The sequence below is a fragment of the Aegilops tauschii genome, chromosome 5 (assembly GCF_002575655.3).
Source record: "Aegilops tauschii subsp. strangulata cultivar AL8/78 chromosome 5, Aet v6.0, whole genome shotgun sequence".
NCBI lineage: Eukaryota > Viridiplantae > Streptophyta > Magnoliopsida > Poales > Poaceae > Aegilops > Aegilops tauschii.
In genome coordinates this window covers 439,628,897-439,652,804 of record NC_053039.3, presented here as the reverse complement: position 1 = coordinate 439,652,804, position 23,908 = coordinate 439,628,897, and the positions used below count along the sequence as shown (strand labels likewise).

Genomic DNA, 23,908 nt, shown 5'->3' with positions numbered 1-23,908 from the left:
GGCAATTACTTTATATTTTCTGAATTTTTTCACATTTTCAGATTCCTATTTCACTGGGCATTAACCTAATTTAAATATATCTTCAAAGTACTTTAAATCTAGCTCGACATTTCGGTATTAAAAATAGTTTGTAACCCACAAAAATATGCGAAATTGGCCCTGGCCAACCAAAAAAAGGACTGCAATAAATTGCATAAGAAGTCACAATGAGCTATATATAAATTAATAAAAAAAGAGGGAATGGTCTGACTTATGGGCCTATTAAGTTGACGCGTATGCAAGATTTTTTTAGTTATTATATACGTCAACAAACGATTCTAGCAGACGTAACCGTTGGATGTCAATCCAACAGCCCTCGTGTTTCTTCAATCTCTGATCTTCTTGCTACAGCCGCCAAATCCAGCGCCGGCGGGACCGCCTACTCCCGCCTCCCGTGCAGGCCTCACCGCCCCCTACTACTTCCACTGCTGGCCAGGGCATCCCTCTACTCACCCACGTCCCCTCTTATTCTGCGGCGGCGGCAGCCTCACACCGCAGCCGAAACAGTGAACCCTCGTACTCCTCTCCGCGTCGGCATCCACTGCCACGTCTTCCCCGGCTTCACGTCGTCCCCTTCCTAGGCCTTGCCGTCGTCCACCGCGCTGGTGCTCTCGGCGCGGCGTGGTCAACGTGGTCAAGGAACGACTTCCATTGGATGAGTACTGTCGTGGAGAGGCTGACAGCTGGGTCCACGGCAGCCACAAGGAAGTGCCTCCTTATTACGCGGAAAATAATTATTCCTCCACCTGACAGCACGGACCCACCAGACGGGCAACTGTATTTCGCAAAAAAAACATTTCCCCCTGACTGCTGGGACCTACCAACTACATCTTCTCACGCAAGGAAGTGCGTTCGGGCAAAAAAAACGATTCGCCCCCCTGACTGCTGGGACCCACCAGCTAGATCTTCGCACGCAAGGAAGTGCCTGACAGTCAGGACCCACCTGGTTGAAGCGTACGTAGTGTTGTCATTCTGGTCGCGAACGTGTACGTACATACTGGTCGTTGTAGAGGCGCACACGTGTCGTAGTAGAGGCGCGCACGTAGCATGTACACGTACGTACAGCGGCCAGGGTGCAAGAAAGAAAATACGGCCACGTACGTACATACGGGCAGGGTCTCGAACGCCTACTCGCGCATACGTACGGCCAGGGCTCGTGTACATGGCTGGGTCGGAACGGAGAAACAGCGTCGTCGTCGTGTTCATGGGGAGCCAACCGGCTGGGTCGGAACGGAATGCGTCGTCGTGTTCATCGGGAGGGCTTGGATGGAATAGCCGATGGAAACAAGGCATGGCGTACCGCAGAACGGAGGAAACGGGCTTGTGTTCGACCGGCCACGTTCGAAACGGGATCCTGTTCATCGGGAGGGGTCTGGCGTACCGCAAAATGGAGGAAACAAACCTCCTACGGTCGATACGGGGGTCCTGTTGAACGGGAGGGGTGTGGCGTACCGCAAAACGGAGGAAACAGACTTGTGTTGGAGCGCTATGGTCGAAACGGGGGTCCTGTTCATTGGGAGGGGTGTGGCGTACCGCAAAACGGGACTCCACGGGATACTGTTCATCTCCACCGTCGACCCCCTCTAGCCTCCATGGGCTACTGTTCATCCACCGTCGACCTTCTCCAGCATCCACCTGCAACTGTTCATCCACGGGCTCCTGTTCATCCAGCCTCCACCGCGCGCTACTCCACCGGCTACTGTTCAACCAGCCCTCTCCACGGGCTCCTGTTCAACCACCCCTCCACGGGCTACTGTTCATCCTGCCCTCCACCGTCTACTGTTCATCTTGCCCTCCACGGGGTGGTCCTGTTCATCCTGCCCTCCACGGGGTCCTGTTCATCCAGCCCCAAGCGGCTCGAACGATCGGGATCCTGTTCATCCACCCCCACCGGGAACTGTTCATCCAAACCCCCTAGCAACGCTCACTGTTCATCCAGAGGCAACGCCACGGGGTCCTATTCATCCACCCCCACCGGGAACTGTTCATCCACCCCCCCCCCACCCGCAACGCTCACTGTTCATCCAGAGGCAGCATCGATCGGCTTCAGTTAGCAGCAGTAGCGAAGGAATCGCTCGATCGGGTTCAGTTAACAGCCATCGATCGATCGCTCGGGTTCAGTAACGCGTAGCCTTTAGTGCAATCGCTCGGGTTCAGTTAGAGCCCAACGCCTCGCTCGGGTTCAGTTAGAGCCCAACGCCTCGCACACACGCGCGTACATACGAGAGAAACGCGCATCGCTCGGCCCCCAACCACCCACCGTAACGGGGGACTCCCCGATATTTTCCGCGCCCTCAGTTCTACCACGGTTTTTTTCGTCATGGACGGCTCAAAGAATGTCATGCAGCTGCGTCTCCGGCCCGCCTAGGATGAAAATCCCATTTTCTGTCATGATTTTTTGTCATAGAAGTAGGACCCCACCACATCTATGATGATACCGGGTTTTGTCACAATTATCGTCATAGAAGTGTCATAAGTATGACAGAAAAGATTTTCGTTCGGCCCAAAATGTCACGGATGTGTCTTTTTTTTGCAGTGCAAGGTCACCCGTCAACTCCATTGTCTAGTACTAATAGGAGTACTACACCAGGACGAGCACATAATTGAGTCTCGTTTGTTCATGCCTAGTACTTCAGTTAATATATGAGGCAATGCACTGGTACAGAGGGATTATCCTTTTACTCTGCATATATAACTTGTCTGAAGTCGAACTAAGCAAAATGTTTGACCAAATCCTTTCTTAAGAAATATTAACATTTACAACAGTAAAGGTGTATGGCTTGAAAATTTAGCATGATGCAGGTTATGATATTGTTTCCAATCCTGGATTTTAAATTTCAGAAAATCCAAAAGTGACCTGAAATTCATGAAACTGAGCCAAGGTATCGTGATATGGCACAAATATGCGCGTAATTTTTTTTCAATTTGAGACAAGCTGCTTATGAAAATTTGCACAAATGAAGAGCCAAGGTATTTTGAAAAAAAAGACCTGTCACGTTAACGTGAACGCTTTCACTATTCAAACCATGGGCATTTACGTGCCGCCACGAGTCCCGCTTCTCATCGACAGGTGATGTCCGAACAAGCATGTGAGTCGACGGGAGGCGTGCGAGCAGACCGCTACACCGGCTGACCGGGAGGCATGCAAGCAGACCACTGCGCATGCTCACCGGGAGGCGAGCCCTTTGAGCAGGCTCCGCCGCCCACCTTCGTTCCAACTGCCCCCACTTTTAATGGCATCGGCGTCGCAGTTTAAAATCATCCCCGCACTACCCGGTATCGCTATAATCTTCTCTCTTCCAATCCAATTCTCCTGTCGTCTACCTCCAACTAGCCTGACCTAACCGTACACCATGCCGCATCACGATGGTCTGCCCTTAGTCTTCCAGTTTCCTGAGGAAGACATGATACGTCTCCAACGTATCTATAATTTTTTATCTTTCCATTCTATATATTATCTATTTTGGATATTTTATATGCATTAATATGCTATTTTATATTATTTTTGGGACTAACCTATTAACCTAGAGCCCAATGCCAGTTCCTGTTTTTTCCCTGTTTTTGAGTTTCACCGAAAAGGAATACCAAATAGAGTCCCAACGGAATAAAACCTTCGCGATGATTTTTCTTGGACCAGAAGACAACCAGGAGACTTGGAGATGAAGTCAGAGGAGCCACGAGGCGGACACAAGGACGGTGGGCGCGCCCAGGGGGGTAGGGCGCGCCCCCACCCTTGTGGGCCCCTCATGCACCTCCTGACCTAATTCTTTCACCAATAGATTCCCATATATCCCCAAACCACCAGCGGCATCCAGGAAAATACTTTTCCACCGCCGCAACCTTCTGTACCCATGAGATCCCATCTAGGGACCTTTTCCGGCACCCTGCCGGAGGGGGATTCGATCACGGAGTGCTTCTACATAAACCCTATTGCCCTTTCGATGAAGCGTGAGTAGTTTACCACAGACTTACAGGTCCGTAGCTAGTAGCTAGATGGCTTCTTCTCTCTCTTTGATTCTCAATACCATGTTCTCCTTGATTTCTTGGAGATCTATTCGATGTAATACTTTTTTGCGGTGTGTTTGCCGAGATCCGATGAATTTTGGTTTTATGATCAGCTTATCTATGAATATTATTTTAATCTTCTCTGAATTCTTTTATGCATGATTTGATATCTTTGTAATTCTCTTCGAACTATCGGTTTGGTTTGGCCAACTAGATTGGTTTTTCTTGCAATGGGAGAAGTGCTTAGCTTTGGGTTCAATCTTGCGGTGTCCTTTCCCAGTGACAGTAGGGACAGCAAGGCATGTATTTATTGTTGCCATCAAGGATAAAAAGATGGGGTTTTCATCATATTGCTTGAGTTAATTCCTCTACGTCATGTCATCTTACTTAATGCGTTACTCCGTTCTTTGTGAACTTAATACTCTAGATACATGCTGGATAGCGGTCGATGTGTGGAGTAATAGTAGTAGATGCAGAATTGTTTCGGTCTACTTGACATGGACGTGATGCCTATATTCATGATCATTGCCTTAGATATCGTCATAACTTGGGCTTTTCTATCAATTGCTCGGCAGTAATTTGTTCACCCACCATATTATTTTCTATCTTGAGAGAAGCCTCTAGAGAAACCTATGACCCCTGGGTCTATTTCCATCATATAAGTTTCCGATCTACAATATTAGCCCCCGATCTACTCTTTTTGCAACCTTTTACTTTACGATCTATAAACCAAAAATACCAAAAATATTTACTTTATCGTTTATCTATCTCTATCAGATCTCACTTTTGCGAGTAACCGTGAAGGGATTGACAACCCCTTTATTGCGTTGGGAGCAAGTTGTTTGATTGTTTGTGCGGGTATTCGGTGATTTATGCGTTGTCTCCTACTGGATCGATACCTTGGTTCTCAAACTGAGGGAAATACTTATCTCTACATTGCTGCATCACCCTTTCCTCTTCAAGGGAAAAACCAACGCAAGCTCAAGAAGTAGTAGGAAGTATTTCTGGCGCTGTTGCCGGGGAGATCTACGCCAAGTCAAGACATACCAAGTACCCATCATAAACTCTCATCTCTTGCATTACATTATTCGCCATTCGCCTCTCGTTTTCCTCTCCCCCACTTCTAAAACTATTTTCGAAAAGATTTGCCTTTTCTTCGCCCCTCTTCCGTTCATCTTCTTTGTTTGCCTTTTGTGTGCTCGTGTGTTGGATTGCTTGCTTTTTCACAATGGCTCAAGAGAATACCAAATTATGTGACTTTTCCAACACTAATAATAATGATTTTATTAGTACTCCGATTGCTCCCGCTACTAATGCGCAATTGTGTGAAATAAATGCCGCTTTGCTAAATCTTGTTATGAAAGATCAATTTTCTGGCCTTCCTAGTGAAGATGCCGCTTCCAATCTAAACAATTTTGTTGATTTGTGTGATATGCAAAAGAAAAAAGATGTGGATAATGATATTGTTAAATTAAAGCTATTTCCGTTCTCGCTTCAAGATCGTGCTAAAACTTGGTTTTCATCTTTGCCTAAAAATAGTACTGATCCATGGAATAAGTGTAAAGATGCTTTTATTTCTAAATATTTTTCTCCCGCAAAGATCATCTCCCTTAGGAATGAGATTATGAATTTTAAGCAACTTGATCATGAACATGTTGCACAATCTTGGGAGAGGATGAAATTGATGCTACGAAATTGCCCTACTCATGGTTAAATTTATGGATGATCATACAAAAAAATTATGCTGGATTGAATTTTGCCTCTAGAAATATTTTAGATTCGGCCGCGGGAGGTACTTTTGTGGAAATTACTTTAAGAGAACCTACTAAACTCCTAGATAATATTATGGTTAATTATTCTCAATGGCATACCGAAAGATCTTCCACTAATAAAAAAGGGCATGCGATTGAAAAGATTAATGTTTTGAGTGGAAAGATGGATGAGCTTATGAAATTATTTTCTAGCAAGAGTTCTTCTATTAATCCTAATGATATGTCTTTGTCTACTTTTATTGAAATAATAATGAATCTATGGATGTCAATTTTGTTGGTAGGAACAATTTTGGTAACTAGATGATTCCCCGCGCGTTGCTGCGGGAATTTATGAAAAATAAGATGTTACATACATATGAGCACAAGACGAAAGAAAACTAAAAGGAAAAAGGTTATATTATTTAAACAACACATATGAGCATAGGCTTTGGAGAAATACCAATAACTCTTATGCTTAGTTAATCTTCACTGAAATGTTAAGTAAACGGAATGCTAGTGCATGAGAGAAAATATTTATTTTTCATAAAAAATGATCATTTGGACCCTGTCTTAGAGGCTTACACATAATCATTTCATCATGATGTAGTACACAATCTGAGATGAAGGGTTTACTTGCTCTGTAATGTAAACCACAATATCCAGACATCCGTTAATGAAAAGAACAATCAAGATACTAAGTTACTGCATGTTCAGTAGTTGTGTACTATTAAGATATTAACACCTCAGAATATTCTCACTCATTATTCATGAAATTGTCATGACCACGTGCTCTCTGTCTCATATTCTAGTACTCAAATCATTGATAGATTGGAGAAGTTTACTGGATAATTAGATATAAAAAATGGGAGGTCAGATAGTAATCACTAAGCAATTGTGAAAAGGACAAATTGCAAGATAGTGGAGTTCAATATTTCAGAAATTATAGCAACATAAGAAGCTGGAAAAGCCTTTTGAGTACAACACCTTGAAATCAGTCATGGAACTTTACCAAGATATCTCATACAAAAAAGCTACTTACCTCAGCTCATGGTATTTTAACAACATAGAAGAAAAGGGATGAGGTCTCACTTCAAAATCTAGCCTTTGGAGGACTTCAACCACAATGAATGGAAGAATATGATGAAGAAAATAAACCAAGAGAGAACGTGATAGTCACTGTTGCTGCCGTCGCCATTGACAGCTAGACTGCCACATTTGTGTTTCCCAGTCAATATGCAAGAGTTTGACGAACACAAGCAATGTGCAACATTTGAAACCGGATAATTCAGATACTACTACTACTTTCACATCACAAATAAGAGAACGACCAATATGCGGTTTTCAAGATGTAATTTGGACACCAATTTCTATTGTAATATATGTATAAAAATAAGAAGTTATAATATTCTAGAAACACTTTAAGGACAATCTATGCATATGAATATCGAAATTTCAGTCTGAATCATTAACTAAGTTTTGGTGCTTGATTTACATTGAAAAATAGTAGGACATTAAAAATATCAATAGGAAAAACAGATCTTAGAACCTAAGTGATCCTGAGCCTTTTCTTTTCAACAAGAAAGCTGAACTGAATCATAGATGAAAGAATAACCTTCAAGTTCCTAAACCATGGCGTACATGTCATTAGTAATTCAGAACAAATAATAGTCTGGAGTCACATACAATAAGTATAGTAAAACCAATTGATTTCTCATGCATCATTGTAACATTCATGAGCAAACCAAGGATATGGAGGACCTGAAAAGCAACACAAAAGATGAAGACACATAGCAACAGCGGCAGGAGAAGACTGCAAGCAAATAAATTTTTGCAGCATCACTGGAACTTACCAGCACGGATAAGATAGCAGTTTTGGATGGACCCAGTCGATAAAAGGCATAGGAAGTAAATCCCTGCATGAAAATGTCCAACCCCAAAATGTAAAGTGACATGTTAGAAATCCCATATTGCGAGGCATGCCAAATTAAATCTAGGCTATGGGAATTCACCATCTGCCTCCTTGACTTGGGCGTCAAGGTGTCCTCGGCGGTCTCTCCTTGCAGGCACCAGATTACGGATGATTATTCAGATGTCATTGTTGTACTCTAAGTTTACTGAAATGATCGTATTGATAGGAGAACCTTGAACAGCATAGTCTGAAGCTGTCCGTTGTTGCCCGCAAACCCATCACCAACATAAAAAGGACACTATTGCCGCATTATAATCTGGTCTCTAAATAAACCAGGGGACACCTGTGGGGGGAGTTGAATCCAGCGCTCCTCCAAGTTGTGGCTCTGAATGGAGGCCCTGCTTGGCGTTGCCACAGAGAGCGACCCTCCGAGAACCAGGGCACCTGGGCATCGTCTTTCTGATGACTGTTGCACGACTGGAGTCGCATGGGGCTAGTGCAGCGCCTCCTTCGGATCCATGCCAACCTTCACCTACTATCGCGGTCTGCCACCTCAGCCCGTCCTCTCCTGACTTTCTGTCACAATCACACAACAATAGGACAACAGTAGTCTCCATGTTCTTCAAGTCAAGAAAGCAGCGGTGATAAACCTGACAAACTCATGTCTTTGTTTTTTAAGTCAAGAAAGCAGTATTCCATAGAAAGAACTCCATCATGGTGACCCAATCATACACTTTCGGGTCTCCCTGACTGACTGCCTACACTTTTATTGTACATGGAGTATATATAAATTAAAAGAGGGCAGTTATGTCGTTCTAGTTGAAGTTCTAAATCAGCAAGGTACCCAAATCTACCGGTGGTGGGTGGCGTTCGGGATCAGATCATCTCAAGCATACACGGGTGACGGGTACACTACAGCCATGCCATCATCATTCATCCCAACTCCTGCACACCAAACGCCCCTTAAATTCCAGCATGGTAGATAGCACAGAGGGAGGTTATCCCCAAATAAAAAGAGAGCAAGGGAGAGGGATAGTACGCATGTATGCCTGACAAAGGAGGAAAAGTTGTTGTGCTTCAAGTACTTGGGGGAGGTCCCTGGCGAACTCAGTCGTTGTTGTTGGCGGGGCCCTAGGACACCACCGCGTTCGTCGCCGGGTCGTCCACCATGTTAAACGTCTTCACCGGGAACGGTGGTGGTGCCCCAGTCGCAGCCCTCGGAGGCGCCACCGTAGTCGCCGCCGTAGCCACCCCACACTCCATCGCCGCGCCCGATCCGTAGGGCCTTGGTTCCCACCTCGATCGATCGGAGTTCGGCCCCGCGGGACCACGAGGGGATTCAACTGGAGATGTGGGATGGCAACAGATTTCGATGCTGCGAATTGGATTTGTGATTTTAGATTCTAGGTCTGGAGGTGGTGGGGATTGGCATCACCTCTCCCGAAAAACGGCGAGCGCAAATGTCAACACCGGGAAGTAATAATATCTCCGGCAAGGTAAATATAGCCTGAGAGAATCCCGGTGAGCCGCGGACGCTAGCCGAACCGGCGGTGGCGCATAGATGGATCCAAACCATCGTGATGTAGGAGATGTAGCCAGGACAGGATTTGTGGGTTGGATAGATATGCGAAAGGAGGACCGTTCAATTCGCTGCTTAAGCGGTAAATGGAACCTGACGTGGCCGGCAGAGGTGGTGGTTGGGCCCATTGTAAGCCGGTAATAAAACAATGATGTGGCAGACCTGCTGAGGTGGATAGTCTGTATGTCAAGAGAAATAGGTTAGTGGGGATGAACTATTTAGGTATTATAGATAACACGTATAGAGGCAATTTTAATCCTAGGCCGTTTCCTAGTAGTTCCTCTAATAATTATGGTAATTCCTACAACAATTCTTATGGAAATTATAATAAGATGCCCTCTGATTTTGAGAATAGTGTTAAAGAATTTATTAGTTCGCAAAAGAATTTCAATGCTTTGATTGAAGAAAATTTGCTTAAGATTGATGATTTGGCTAGGAACGTGGATAGAATTTCTATTGATGTTGATTCTTTCAAACTTAGATCTATTTCACCCAAGCATGATATCAATGAGTCTCTCAAAGCTATGAGAATTTCCATTGATGAGTGCAAAGAAAGAACCGCTAAGATGCGTGCTAAGAGAGATTGGTTTGTAAAAATGTGTTCTTCTAGTTTCCGTGAAAATAATGATGAACATCTTAAAGTGATTGATGTGACTCCTATTGAATCTTTGTTTTCCAATATAAATCTTGATAAATATGGGACTGGAGATGAGTCAACTTTAGTTAAAAGGTGTCACAATGATTAGGAGTTTTTAGATCTTGATGCAAAAGTTGATAAAATTGGGATTAGAGAGGTCAAAACTTGAGGTAGCAATGAACCCACACTTTTGGATTTCAAGAAATTTAATTATGATAATTGTTCTTTAATAGATTGTATTTCCTTGTTGCAATCCATGTTGAATTATCCTCATGCTTATAATCAAAACAAAGCTTTTACAAAACATATCGTTGATGCTATGATGCAATCTTTTGAACAAAATCTTGAATTGGAAGTTTCTATCCCTAGAAAACTTTATGATGAGTGGGAACCTACTATTAAAGATTAATATTAAAGATGCCATGCTTTGTGTGATTTGGGTGCTAGCGTTTCCACGATTCCAAAAACTTTATGTTATGTGTTAGGTTTCCGTGAATTTGATGATTGTTCTTTAAATTTGCATCTTGCGGATTCCACTATTAAGAAACCTATGGGAAGGATTAATGATGTACTTATGGTTGCCAAAAGGAATTATGTGCCCGTAGATTTCATTGTTCTTGATATAGATTGCAATCCTACATGTCCGATTATTCTTGGTAGACCTTTCCTTAGAACGATTGGTGCAATTATTGATATGAAAGAAGGAAAGATTAGATTTCAATTTCCGTTAAGGAAGGGCATGGAACACTTTCCAAGAAAGAAAATTGAATTGCCTTATGAAATTATTATAAGAGCTACTTACGGATTGCATACCAAAGATGACAATACCTAGATCTATTCGTGTTTTATGCCTAGCTAAGGGCGTTCAACAATAGCGCTTGTTGGGAGGCAACCCAATTTATTTTTTCTTTTTTCTTTTTAGGTTCTGTTTTGCAATAATTAATTCATCTAGCCTCTGGTTAGATGTGGTTTTGTGTTTTAGTTAGTGTTTCTGCCAAGTAAGACCTTTTGGATGGCTTACGGTGATAGTTGATTTGATCTTGCTGAAAAATAGAAACTTTTGCGCCCAATCCAAGAATTTTTAAAACTCAGATAAGCGTGATTTTGAGTTGATTCTTTTTGCAGAAGATAAAGAAACAAATTTCTTAGGTTGTCCTAATTTTTCAGAATTTTTGAAGTTACAGAAGTATATTCTAAATATCCAGATTATACAGACTGTTCTATTTTTGACAGATTCTGTTTTCTATGTGTTGTTTGCTTATTTTGATGATTTTATGGGTAGTATCAGGGGGTATGAACCACGGAAAAGTTAGGATACAGTATATATTACACCAATATAAATAAAGAATGAGTTCACAACAGTAATAAAAGTGGTGATTTATTTTCTTATACTAATGGAGCTTATGAGATTTTCTGTTGAGTTTTGTGTTGTGAAGTTTTCAAGTTTTGGGTAAGGATTTGATGGACTATGGAATAAGGAGTGGCAATAGCCTAAGCTTGGGGATGACCAAGGCACCCCAAAGTAATATTCAAGGACAACCAAGAGCCTAAGCTTGGGGATGCCCTAAAAGGCATCCCCGCTTTCGTCTTCGTCTATGGGTAACTTTACTTGAGGCTATATTTTTATTCACCACATGATATGGGTTTTGCTTGGAGCGTCTTGTATGATTTGAGTCTTCGCTTTTTAGTTTGCCACAATCATCCTTGCTGTACACACCTTTTGAGAGGGACACGCATGAATCGTGATTTATTAGAATACTATATGTGCTTCACTTATATCTTTGAGCTAGGCAATTTTGCTCTAGTGCTTCACTTATATCTTTTTAGAGCACGGTGGTGGTTTTATTTTATAGAAATTAATGAACTCTCATGCATCACTTATATTATTTTGAAAGTCTTTAAACAGCATGGTGATACGTCCATTTTGCATTATGTTTTCCTACTATTATTTATGATGTTTTTATGCATAATAATGCCTTTTGGAGTAATTCTAATGCCTTTTCTCTCATAATATGCAAGGTACACACAAAGAGGGAGAATTCCGGCAGCTGGAAATATGGACCTGCAAAAGCTACGTCAGGCTACCTATTCTGCACAACTCCAAACAAGCTAAAACTTTATGGAGAATTTTTATGGAGTATATGAAGAATATTGGAGCAAATAAGTACCAGAGGGGGGCACCCTGGTGAGCACAAGACGCCTGGGCCCCCAGGCGCGCCCTGGTGGGTTGTGCTCACCCAGGCCCACCTCCGGTGCCCATCTTCTGGTATATAGATCATTTTGACCTAGAAAAAAATAAGGAGAGTACTTTCGGGACGGAGCACCGCCGTCTCGAGGCGGGACTTGGGCAGGAGCACTTTTGCCCTCCGGCGAAGCGATCCCGGAGGGGGAAATCATCGTCATCATCATCACCAACAACTCTCTCATCTTGGGGAGGGCAATCTCCATCAACATCTTCAACAGCACCATCTCATCTCAAACCCTAGTTCATCTCTTATGTTCAATCTTGTTACCGGAACCATAGATTGGTGCTTGTGGGTGACTAGTAGTGTTGATTACATCTTGTAGTTGATTACTATATGGTTTATTTGGTGGAAGATTATATGTTCAGATCCAATATGCTATTTAATACCCCTCTGATCTTGAGCATGATTATCATTTGTGAGTGGTTACTTTTGTTCTTGAGGTCACGGGAGAAATCATGTTGCAAGTAATCATGTGAACTTGATATGTGTTCGATATTTTGATAGTATGTATGTTGTGATTCCCTTAGTGGTGCCATGTGAACGTCGACTACATGACACTTCACCATATTTGGGCCTAAGGGAATGAATTGTGGAGTAGTAATTAGATGATGGGTTGCGAGAGGGACAGAAACTTAAACCCTAGTTTATGCGCTATTCCGTAAGGGACCGATTGGATCCAAAAGTTCAATGCTATGGTTAGAATTTATTCTTAATACTTTTCTCATAGTTGCATATGCATGCGAGAGGGTTAAACATAAGTAGGAGGTTTGTTCAAGTAATAACAACACCTAAGCACTGGTCCACCCACATATCAAATTATCAAAGTAGCGAACACGAATCGAATAACCATGATGAAAGTGACTAGATGAAATTCCCGTGTACCCTCAAGAACGCTTTGCCTATTATAAGAGACCGTTTTGGTCTGTCCTTTGCCTCAAAAGGATTGGGCTACCTTGCTGCACTTTTTCTACTACTATCGTTACTTGCTTGTTACAAATTATCTTGCTATCAAACTACTCTGTGACTTACAATTTCAGCACTTGCAGACATTACCTTGCTGAAAACCACTTGTCATTTCCTTCTGCTCCTCGTTGGGTTCGACACTCTTATTTATCGAAAAGAGCTACAATTGATCCCCTATACTTGTGGGTCATCAAGGCTATTTTCTGGTGCCGCTGCCCGGGAGTGAAGCGCCTTTGGTAAGTGGAATTTGGTAAGGAAACTGATACATCCATTTTGCATCATGCTTTTATGTTGATATTTATTGCATTATGGGTTGTTATTACACATTATATCACAATACTTATGCCTATTCTCTCTTATTTTACAAGGTTTACATGAAGAGGGAGAATGACGGCAGTTGGAACTCTTTTGCTGGAAAAGGAGCAAATATTAGAGACCTATTTTGCACAACTCCAAAAGTCATGAAACTTCACGGAGCATGTTTTTGGAATATATAAAAAATATTGGGCGAAGAAAGTACGAGAGGGGGGCCACCAGCCAGCCACAAGGATGGAGGGTGCGCCCTACCCCCTAGGCGCCCCCCCGACCTTGTGGGCCCCCTGGCAGGCCTCCGGTGCCCATCTTCTGCTATATGGTGTCTTTTACCCTAGAAAAAATTAGGAGGAAGCTTTCGGGACGAAGCGCCGCCGTCTCGAGGCTGAACCTGGGCAGAACCAATCTAGGGCTCTGGTGGAGCTGTTCTGCCGGGGAAACATCCCTCCAGGAGGGGGAAATCATTGCTATCGTCATCACCATCGATCCTCTCATCGAGAGGGGCTCAATCTCCATCAACATCTTCACCAGCACCATCTCCTCTTAGACCCTCATTCATCTCTTGTATTCGATCTTGGTCCCAAAACCTCATGGTACGTGTGGGTTGCTAGTAGTGTTGATTACTCCTTGTAGTTGATGCTAGTTGGTTTATCCGGTGGAAGATCATATGTTCAGATCCTTAATGATAATTAATACTCCTATGATTATGATTATGAATGTGCTTTGTGAGTAGTTACGTTTGTTCCTGAGCACATGGGAGAAATCTTGTTATAAGTAATCATGTGAATTTGGTATTCGTTCGATATTTTGATGAGATGTATGTTGTCTTTCCTCTAGTGGTGTTATGTGAACGTCAACTACATAACACTTCATCATTATTTGGGCCTAGGGGGAGGCATTGGGAAGTAATAAGTAGATGATGGGTTGCTAGAGTGACAGAAGCTTAAACCCTAGTTTATGCGTTGCTTCGTAAGGGGCTAATTTGGATCCATATGTTTCATGCTATGGTTAGGTTTACCTTAATTCTTATTTCATAGTTGCGGATGCTTGCGAGAGTGGTTAATCATAAATGGGAGGCTTGTCCAAGGAAGGGCAGCACCCAAGCACCGGTTCACCCACATATCAAATTATCAAAGTAACGAACGCGAATCACATGAGCATGATGAAAACTAACTTGAGAACAATTCCCATGTGTCCTTGGGAGTGCTTTTCTTTATATAAGAGTTCGTCCAGGCTTGTCCTTTGCTACAAAAAAGATTGGGCCACCTTGCTGCACCTTGTTTACTTCTATTACTTTTTACCCGTTACGATTTATCTTATCACAAAACTATCTGTTACTGATAATTTCAGTGCTTGCAGAGAATACCTTGCTGAAAACCACTTGTCATTTCCTTTTGCTTCTCATTGGGTTCGACACTCTTACTTACCGAAAGGACTACGATAGATCCCCTATACTTGTGAGTCATCAGAAACATTTATATAGTGTGCTGAAATTTACTGTCACTTGTTACTATGGAAAACAATCCTTTTTGACGGGTTTGTTCGGGGTATCATCAACTCGACCGGAACCACAATTAGCTACCCCTCAACCTACTGCACTTACTCAAAATATTGAATATGAAATTCCTTCGGGTATGATAGAACAATTGCTAGCTAATCCTTATGCAGGAGATGGAACCGAACATCCTGATATGCACTTGATATATGTGGAACATATTTGTGGATTGTTTAAGCTTGCAGGTTTACCTGGAGATGAAGTTAAGAAGAAGGTTTTCCCTTTATCTTTGAAGGTAAAAGCATTAACATGGTATAGGCTATGCGATGATATTGGATCTTGGAATTGGAATCGATTGAAATTGGAGTTCCACAAAAATATGTATCCCATGCATCTAGTTCATCGTGATCGGAATTACATATATAATTTTTGGCCTCGTGAAGGAGAAAGTATCGCTCTAGCTTGGGGGGGCTTAAGTCAATGTTATATTCATGCCCCAACCATGAGCTCTCAAGAGAAATGATTATCCAGAATTTTTATGCTCGTCTTTCTCATAATGATCGATCCATGCTTGATACTTCTTGTGCTGGTTCTTTTATTAAGAAGACTATTGAATTCCGGTGGGATATTTTGGAAAGTATTAAATGCATCTCTGAATATTGGGAACTTGCCGAAGGTAAAGAGTCACGTATTATGCTTAAGTATGATTGTGTTAAATCTTTTATGAATACCGATGCTTTTCAAAAGTTTAGCACTAAATATGGCCTTGACTTTGAGATAGTAGCCTACTTTTGTGAATCATTTGCTACTCATGTTGATATCCCTAAAGAGAAGTGGTTTAAATATCACCCACCTATTAAAGAAGAAATTAAAGAACTGGTACTAGCTAAAGTGGAAACTATACTTTATAATGTTGATCCAGTTGTTCCTACTGCTTATATTGAGAAACCACCTTTCCTTGTTAGGATAAAGGAACATGCTAAAGTTTCAACTGTGGTCAACAAAAGTTATATTAGAACACCTAAACCTAATGAAAAAATTAAAGTAGAACCTAGTGTTGCTATGGTTAAAGATCTCCTCGAAGAAAATGTAGATGGGCATGTTATTTACTTCTGTGAAGAAGCTACTAGAATTGCCAAACCTGATAAAACAGATAAACATAAACTTGTTGTTGGCATGCCCGTTATCTCAGTTAAAATAGGAGATCACTGTTATCATGGTTTATGTGACATAGGTGCTAGCGTGAGTGCTATTCCTTATTCCTTATATCAAGAAATTATGAATGATATAGTGCCCGGAGAGATAGAAGAAATAGATGTTACTATTAAACTTGCTAATAGAGATACTATATCACCAATTGGGATTGTTAGAGATGTTGAAGTCTTGTCCAGGAAAATAAAATACCCTACTGATTTTCTTGTTCTTGGTTCCACACAAGATGACTGTCGGTGTTAGTTTTGGTGATGAGTCTCATGAGTTTAATTTTTCCAAGTTTAGTAGAAAGCTTCATGAAAAATAATTACCTAGTAAGGATGAAATAATTGGTCTTGCTTCTATTGCTGTGCCTCCTATTGATCCTCCGGAACAATATTTGCTAGACCATGAAAATGATCTACATATATACTACTGGAATCATGATCTTTGCCATCAGCTGGCTCTTTGCCATCAGCGAGCTGATGGCAAAGAAGGTCTTTGCCATAAGGTTAAAGAAAACTGACGACAAAGAAGAAGCGGACGGCAAAGATATCGTTTGCCGTTAGCCATCTCTTTGCCATCTGCTAGCGACCGACATAGAAGCGTTGCCGTCAGCTAGCAGACGACAAAGAGGGAGGGTGGCCCACTAGAGAGAGCCACCTAATGGCCACTTTCTTTGCCATGCGCTAGCGGACGACAAAGCTTCTTTGCCGTGCGCTAGCCGTCAGCAAAGAAAGTGGCCAAACTAACGGCCGTTAGCTAGGCTCTTTGTTGTCTGCTAGCAGACGACAAAGAACCGTGCCCTAACTAAAATGCCAACGACGCCCGCCCGTGCCCCATCACTCTGTCCCCTCTCTCTCTCCGCCCGCGCCCGAGCCGCCGCCACCGCCCCGCGCCACCCCGCCCCCGTGCCGCCGCCGCCCCGCGCCACCCTCGTCGCCGTGCCCCCCGCCCCGGCGACCCCTCCTCCGCCCCGCGCCATCCCCATCCCCGTGTCGCGCCACCCCGCCCCGCCCCCATGCCCGAGCCGCCGCCGCCCCACGCCACCCCGTCGCAGCGGTGCCCCCTCCTCCACCCGGGCGGCCCCGGCGCCCCTCTCCTCCAACACCGTGGCAACCCCGCCGCTCCGGCGCCCCCTCCTCCACCCGGCCGCCCCAGCGCCCCTCTCCTCCACCCCCGTGGCCGTCCCGCCACTCCGGTTCCCCCGGCTCCGATGAGACCTCTTCTATATATTTTTGTTTTTGTTTCTATTTTTTAAGTTTAATTTAGGTTTGGTTTAGTTTAGGTTTACTTTAGGTTTAGTTGAAGTGATTAGTAGGCCTAGTGATTGTGCCAGTACCACTCCGGAAGTAAATTTTCGTGTCCACCCGGATCCAGTCAGCATGATTGTGGCAACAGCCAATAGGCAGGTTCAGGCAGGGCCAGCATGGAAGCAGGGCCACCACTTTGCACTTGTAACCAGCAAATGATAGCCCCCGGCATTTCAAAAACTTTGCTATTAGCAAAGTGACGTGATGCATTTCTATCTGACAATGAACTGTTCTTTTGTCTTCCTTCTTTTCGTGCTGGTAAACAAAAAGAGATTACTTGATTAGGTTAATGAAGAGCTACTAATACTAGCATATGATGTATAGATCACTAGGGCCTTTGTTTTCTGGGCCAACAATGTTCTTTGACCTACATTATGTAGTATTGATGTTGTCTGTCCTCCAGGACAACGATCTTCTTCCTCCAAGGAGGTCAAACAAGGTTAACCGTGTCAGTTTATGGAATCTATCATGTGGGCATTTATGGACCGGCAACTGGTTTTACCTCTTAAAAATGTCATCTGCTGGGCATCAATTGTTTCTCAAACCATGATAGGTGCATGCTGCAGTGTTCTTGGTCCTGATGATTTCTTTGAAGATAGGAATTTTCTATTTTGCCATGCTTTCCATGAGCTATTCTCCTATGTTAGACCTCAAGTTAAAATAGGACCTATTCTCCTATGTTAGTTGCATCTCATGTGATCATAGTTGAGCAAGTATAAGATTGCAGTATGGATATAATGTCTTACCCCCAGCTTGCATTTCCATACCCTTTCTGTAATAGGTGTCAGTGTCAAAACCGGCGGATGTCGGGTAGGGGGTCCAGAACTGTGCGTCTAAGGTTGATGGTAACAGGAGACTGGGGACACGATGTTTACCCAGGTTCGGGCCCTCTCTATGGAGGTAATACCCTACTTCCTGCTTGATTGATCTTGATGAATATGAGTATTACAAGAGTTAATCTACCACGAGATCGTAATGACTAAGCCCTAAAACCCTAGCCTGTATGACTATGGTAATAAAAGTCCCTTCTCCGGACTACGTCCTCCGGTTTATATAGACACCGGGAGGATCTAGGGTTACACAGGGTCGGTTACAAAGAAAGGAATCTACATATTTGGTCGCCAAGCTTGCGTTCCACGCCAAGGAGAGTCCCATCCGGACACGGGTGCAATCTTTGGTCTTCGTGTTCTTCACAGCCCATCAGTCCGGCCCATGGCTAACAGGTCGGATGCTCGAGGACCCCTTAGTCCAGGACTCCCTCAGTAGCCCCTGAACCTGGCTTCAATGACAAGGTATCCGGTGCGTAGATCTGTCTTCGGCATTGCAAGGCGGGTTCCTCCTTCCGAACTCCGAGATAGTCTTAGGACGTATTGAACTGTGTCTGGACCTGTAACACACACACCACTCACAACCGCAGAGAGAATATAATATTCCACGAGTCCAATCCGCTGACAACTTTTTGTAACATGACATTATGTCTGCCCGGACATAATTTCGAACCGTTTTTCCTCTGCCGCTCCACGTTTCGAGACGCAGTTGCTATTGGCACGTCTTGTCAAAGCATAGATCGTGTCCCCTTATTGAGGGATTCTCATCAATACGGGCGTGGGTAACCCAACCGTGTTGTTTACACAACCCTTGAGAATGGGCGAGTTTTAAGGCGAGTGGGGAGGCGTTCAATATTCATGGCCTTTATAAGGAGATAAGGATTCCCCTCCTTCACCCATGCCTTCTCTTCCTCTCTATCCTTCCATTCTCGAGCTCCAGCGCCCAAGTTCCCATCTTCTCCATCTCAAGGAAGCACTCAATCATGTCCGGATCCGGAGGCCAAGGCAAATGGATGGTCTCCTCCGTCAAGGAGAAGGACATCACCCAGCTCCGGGCGGCGGGGTACCTGGCGAAAGGAATCGCCCACCGTCTGCCCACCAAGGGGCAAGTCATCCCCACCCCGAAGTCTACTAAGAGGGTAGTTTTCCTCCCTCACTTCGTCCGCAGATTGGGGTTTCCACTTCACCCTTTTGTCCGCGGATTGGGGTTTCCACTTCACCCTTTTGTCCGCGGACTGATGTACTATTACAGGCTAGATTTCCATGATCTAGCCCCGAACTCCTTCCTCAACATCTCGGCATTCATTGTCGTGTGCGAGGCCTTCCTCCGCATCCATCCCCACTACGGCCTATGGCTCAAGGTTTTCAACGTGAAGCCGAAGGTGGTGGATGGTCAACACGCGGAGTGCGGAGGCACCATGGTGAGCAAGATGCCCAACGTCACTTGGCCCACAGGCACTTTCGTGGAGACTGTCAAGGAGTGGCAGAAGCAGTGGTTCTACATCACAGAGCCACGCGGCGCCACTTGGGCGTTGGCTCCCGAGTTTAAGGCCGGAGCTCCAATGCGGCTCACCTCCTGGACGGAGAAGGGACCCAACTGGTCTGCGTCAGACGAGCTGACAGTGCTGCAAACGCGCATTTAGAGCATGGTGGATAAAAACATCAAGCTCGTCGACGTGATCCAGGTGATGCTGGTTCGCCGGATTCTCCCCTGCCAACGTCGAAGCTTCCCTTTATGGGAATTCGATCTGGAGAAGCACCAAACCCTGCGAGGGCTCTTCGGAACTACTCACGAAGATGGCTGGAAGATGCTCTTCAAGGGCAACGAGAAGCCGCCGGCCCTAGATTCGGACCGTGGGCACGATCACACCCATCCCGCCGATGAGGTAAGTTCTTTTAAAGCGTTCCTTCCACTTGTTTGTTCAAGCATGATGCCCAACTCTTGCTTTATTTTTTTAGGCATGGACGGAGAGAGGAAAGCGGATCCATAGTCCGGCTCGGCTGCCCGAAGAGCCAGTCATCCCACTCCTGGCGAAGATGCTGGTTCCGGCGCCCTATAGGCCGCCGGAAAAGAAGGCCAAGAAGAAGGCCAAGGGGGCCAAAGGTGGCCCCCGTCGCAAGGGTGCTTCGGACATGACGTCCGAAGACGAAGTGACCCTTTCCTCCACCGCCGAGGATGACGAGGAGGAAGAGGAGGAGGAGGAGAAAAACCCTCCCCCTGATGAGGGAAAGAAGAAGAGGGCGGCCTCCACGAAGCTGGAGGCGGAGACATCCAAGAAGGGGAAGGGCTCCCTCACGGATAACTCCGCGTGGGACGTCGACAGTAGTCCGGAGCAACGCCCCCGCACTAAGCCTCGGGCTGCATCGTAAGAGCTAGGACTCATACATGCCCATAAATCTAGCCTCTCCTCTTCGTTGTATTGACATGATTAGTTATGCTATTGCGGTCCGGCCCACGACAGCTCCCCGCGATCCACGTCACGAGGTTCGTTGGATTCAAAGGCAATGGCCAGCAAGTCACCACCGCCCGCTCACTCCCCCAAGGCCAAGGACGACGCAGAGGTGATGTCTCGAAGGACTTTCCCAGGCCGGGGAGAGGCTCGGGAGGCGCCGGGAGGCGAAGCCTCTGCCGCCGGACACCAGGGGGAGCCGATCCCCATGGAGACTAGCGATGAGGGCCGTACTCAGTTCGGCCCTCCACCGAATTCGATTCCAGAGACTGATACGGCTCCGGAATCCGGCGCGCAACCTCTTTCGAAAGAAGGGGTACACCTATTCTGCCGGTGACCCCTATCCAACCAGGCGCACCGGATAATCTGCTGGAAGCGCTGCAAGGCGCTTCCATTGTGGATGAGCACCTTGTTCTTATTGGCACGGTAATTGAAAGGGTTCATTCCACCAAAAGCGGACTAACCAAAGCCTGCAGCAGCCTGCTGACAGGTTTTGAGGTAAGCGACACGAAAAGAGAAAATCCCAATATAGATAGTAGACCCTGAGACACTGTCCGGTGTTCGGAAAGAAAATGCCAGACAGAGGATCAACCCCTTATTGCAGGAAACTAACTAAATTTGTCTAAAATGAACACGCAGGCGTCGCTGTTGGCCGCAGCCTCGCATACTGCTGAAGTCTCCGGATTGAAGCAGAGACTGGAGCAGGCCGAGGAGGAGCTCGGCCATGTGAGGAGGCAGCTCCAAGAAAAACAAGGTATGTAATAACTTGTTATATATTCGAAAAAAGTAAAATGATATGCATTGACTGAAGTGTCATGATATTTATAGAAGCGACGACCGAGGTCGAGGCCCTGAAAAAGGCCCTGGCCGAAGCCGAGGGGAAGGCTGTCAAGGAGCAGGCCGCCTGTAAGAAGCTCAAGGCCCGGGTCAACGAGGTCCAACAGGAGGTCCAGGACGCGGTGAGGAAGTGTGAGACCTTGGAGCGTGATGCGTCGGCTCAAGAGACCGAACTCGCCAAGGCTCGTCAGAGTGCGGAGATGGCCCGGAGTGAAGCCCAGGGTGCCCTCCGAGAGATCCAGGAGGCCAGGACGATCGCGGCGGGTAAGGCATTTAGTTTGCAAAGCAAGTATGTGAAGAGGAAGTATCTTTTACTAACCCGGATTTGGAGTTCTCCAGGGGCTTTTGCTGATGTGCCATATAGTGTGTCCGACGCCGCGGAGTTCTTCCAAGCCAAAGAAGGGAGTTCTACAGAGAAGTTGTTCTGGTCGCAATATCTTGCGCCAGAGCATCCGGTGCCCTTCAGCGACCAGCTAAAACAGTTGGTCGAGCTGCACAGGGTGGCAGAACTGGCCATGAAGGATTTGATAATCCGGCTGTGGCCAGCCGAAGCTATACCCAGCAGTTACTTCGGCCTCGTGATGTGGCTGGTGGATGCATGTCCTCGGTTGGACACTGTCAAGCGGTCCGTCTGCATCGAGGGCGCGCGCCTGGCCTTCTCCTATGTCAAGGTGTGGTGGGCGAAGATGGATGCCGCCAAGCTAGCGACCGAAGGGCCGCCCAAGGGCAAGGAGCACCGCACACCCGAGCGATATTTTGGAGACGTCCTGGAGGGGTCCCGCATTGTTGCGGAGCAGTGTGCGAAAGACGTGATCTTTGAATGAATGCATTCATATTTTGTCTCGCCCTGTATTATGAAAACAAAGACAGTTTATGTAATATAATGCTTTGTGTTAGATTTCTACCTCCTGTGTGGCCGTTTGTATTAAATCTGAGAGTTGGCCAGTCGTCGGCTTCAGCCCCCACGTAGGAAATACGGGGGTGTTCGGGATGGAATCTAAACACTCTTGATCCAATTATTTGGTCCTCGAAGGAAGTGTTTAGCGCAATGAACAAGGCAATCGGACTATAATGCTTTATCACCCTCACTTGGCCATAGGAGTTCGATAATAAAGTTTTAGGCACAGCCCCTGGTATTCGGAAGTCCGAATTAGGGGATTCTGTAAACACCTGATCGGATAAAAACCGATTCATCGTGTAATGCGGAAAAAACCTCTAGTGATTTGAAACCTCTGAAGAGCTGACCAGCTCTCGCCGCATCATGACAGTCAGTTTTCGGCTTTCTCTACTGAGGTGCTCCATCAGGTGACCCGGGGCACAATCGCAGTAGTTCTCCCTTTACCACCTTAGCTGATATAGCGGAACGTAAGGTAGCAAGCACAAGAGCCGGGCAACCCAACTATTGACCAAAGACATGATTCGGAGCCAATGCATATATGCTAAATTCGGGGTGCCGAACCGTACTGTAAAAAAGTGTTCGGACTTTGTTGCCGTAGTGTGGGGCGCTATGAAGCCCCTGGCAAATGGGAACGTACCAAAGTGTATGGGTGGTACTTGATAAGGTTATTACCAGAAAATAAAGGAAAACAGAAAAGGAGCAAAGGTAATGAGCTAGGGCCGCATAATTTGGGCCGCAAACTGTTTTCATTGCAATTTTATTAATACGTCAAAGCGCATTGTTACAAATAGTGCGATAAGCAACGGGCAATTTGACATGCCACGACCAAGGGAGAGATGCATGTGGGTCCTAAAAACAGGTAGAGTGATTGTTAACGAAACCACCTTGAAATTCCCAAATACGCTTGTGCTTCTTGCCATATTGGCGTATTTGTCCCTCGAGAGGACCGGTGATCTAGCCATCAGGGAAGGTCTGCGGAAAAGAAACCTGAAAAAAGGAAACGATTAAGGTATATGTTTCCGGGAGCGGTCGAGCCGTATTGTGGGTCACCGGCTAGTTATGCCTCCGCCTATGCCCATGGTATTTTGAGTGCGTAGTTATGTACGCGCGGTACTAGTGCCGCCACCTGATCGGGACTGGGACAGAGGCCGAATTGCTAATCAAGCTCCTGACGAGCCGAGTTGTCATGCTGCAGGATTGTCCGGACTGTCTTGACTGTGTCGGGGAGCTTGGCCGCCGAATTAAGGTTCTGCTTAAGAAGGCCGCTCTGTACTTCTGCTGCTAAGGCAGCAGTGTGCTCTTCTGTACGGAGGGAGCGTTCCGTGTTTCCATTAACTGTTATGATGCCGCATGGCCCGGGCATCTTGAGCTTGAGGTAGGCATAATGAGGCACCACATTGAATCGAGCAAATGCGGTTCATCCGAGCAGTGCGTGATAGCCGCTGCGAAAAGGGAC

At 45.4% G+C, this 23,908-nt stretch overlaps 1 long non-coding RNA gene across 1 annotated transcript; it reads right to left on the bottom strand.

Annotated features, from left to right (window-relative positions):
* Positions 1–6,713: 6,713 nt before the first annotated feature.
* LOC109780658 (uncharacterized) lies at positions 6,714–9,332 on the bottom strand. The gene is made up of 4 exons (XR_002237096.4): positions 8,744–9,332; positions 7,805–8,649; positions 7,646–7,708; positions 6,714–7,553 (listed from the first exon to the last, which is right to left on the bottom strand). It is a non-coding gene; the product is annotated as an uncharacterized lncRNA (long non-coding RNA).
* Positions 9,333–23,908: the final 14,576 nt, after the last annotated feature.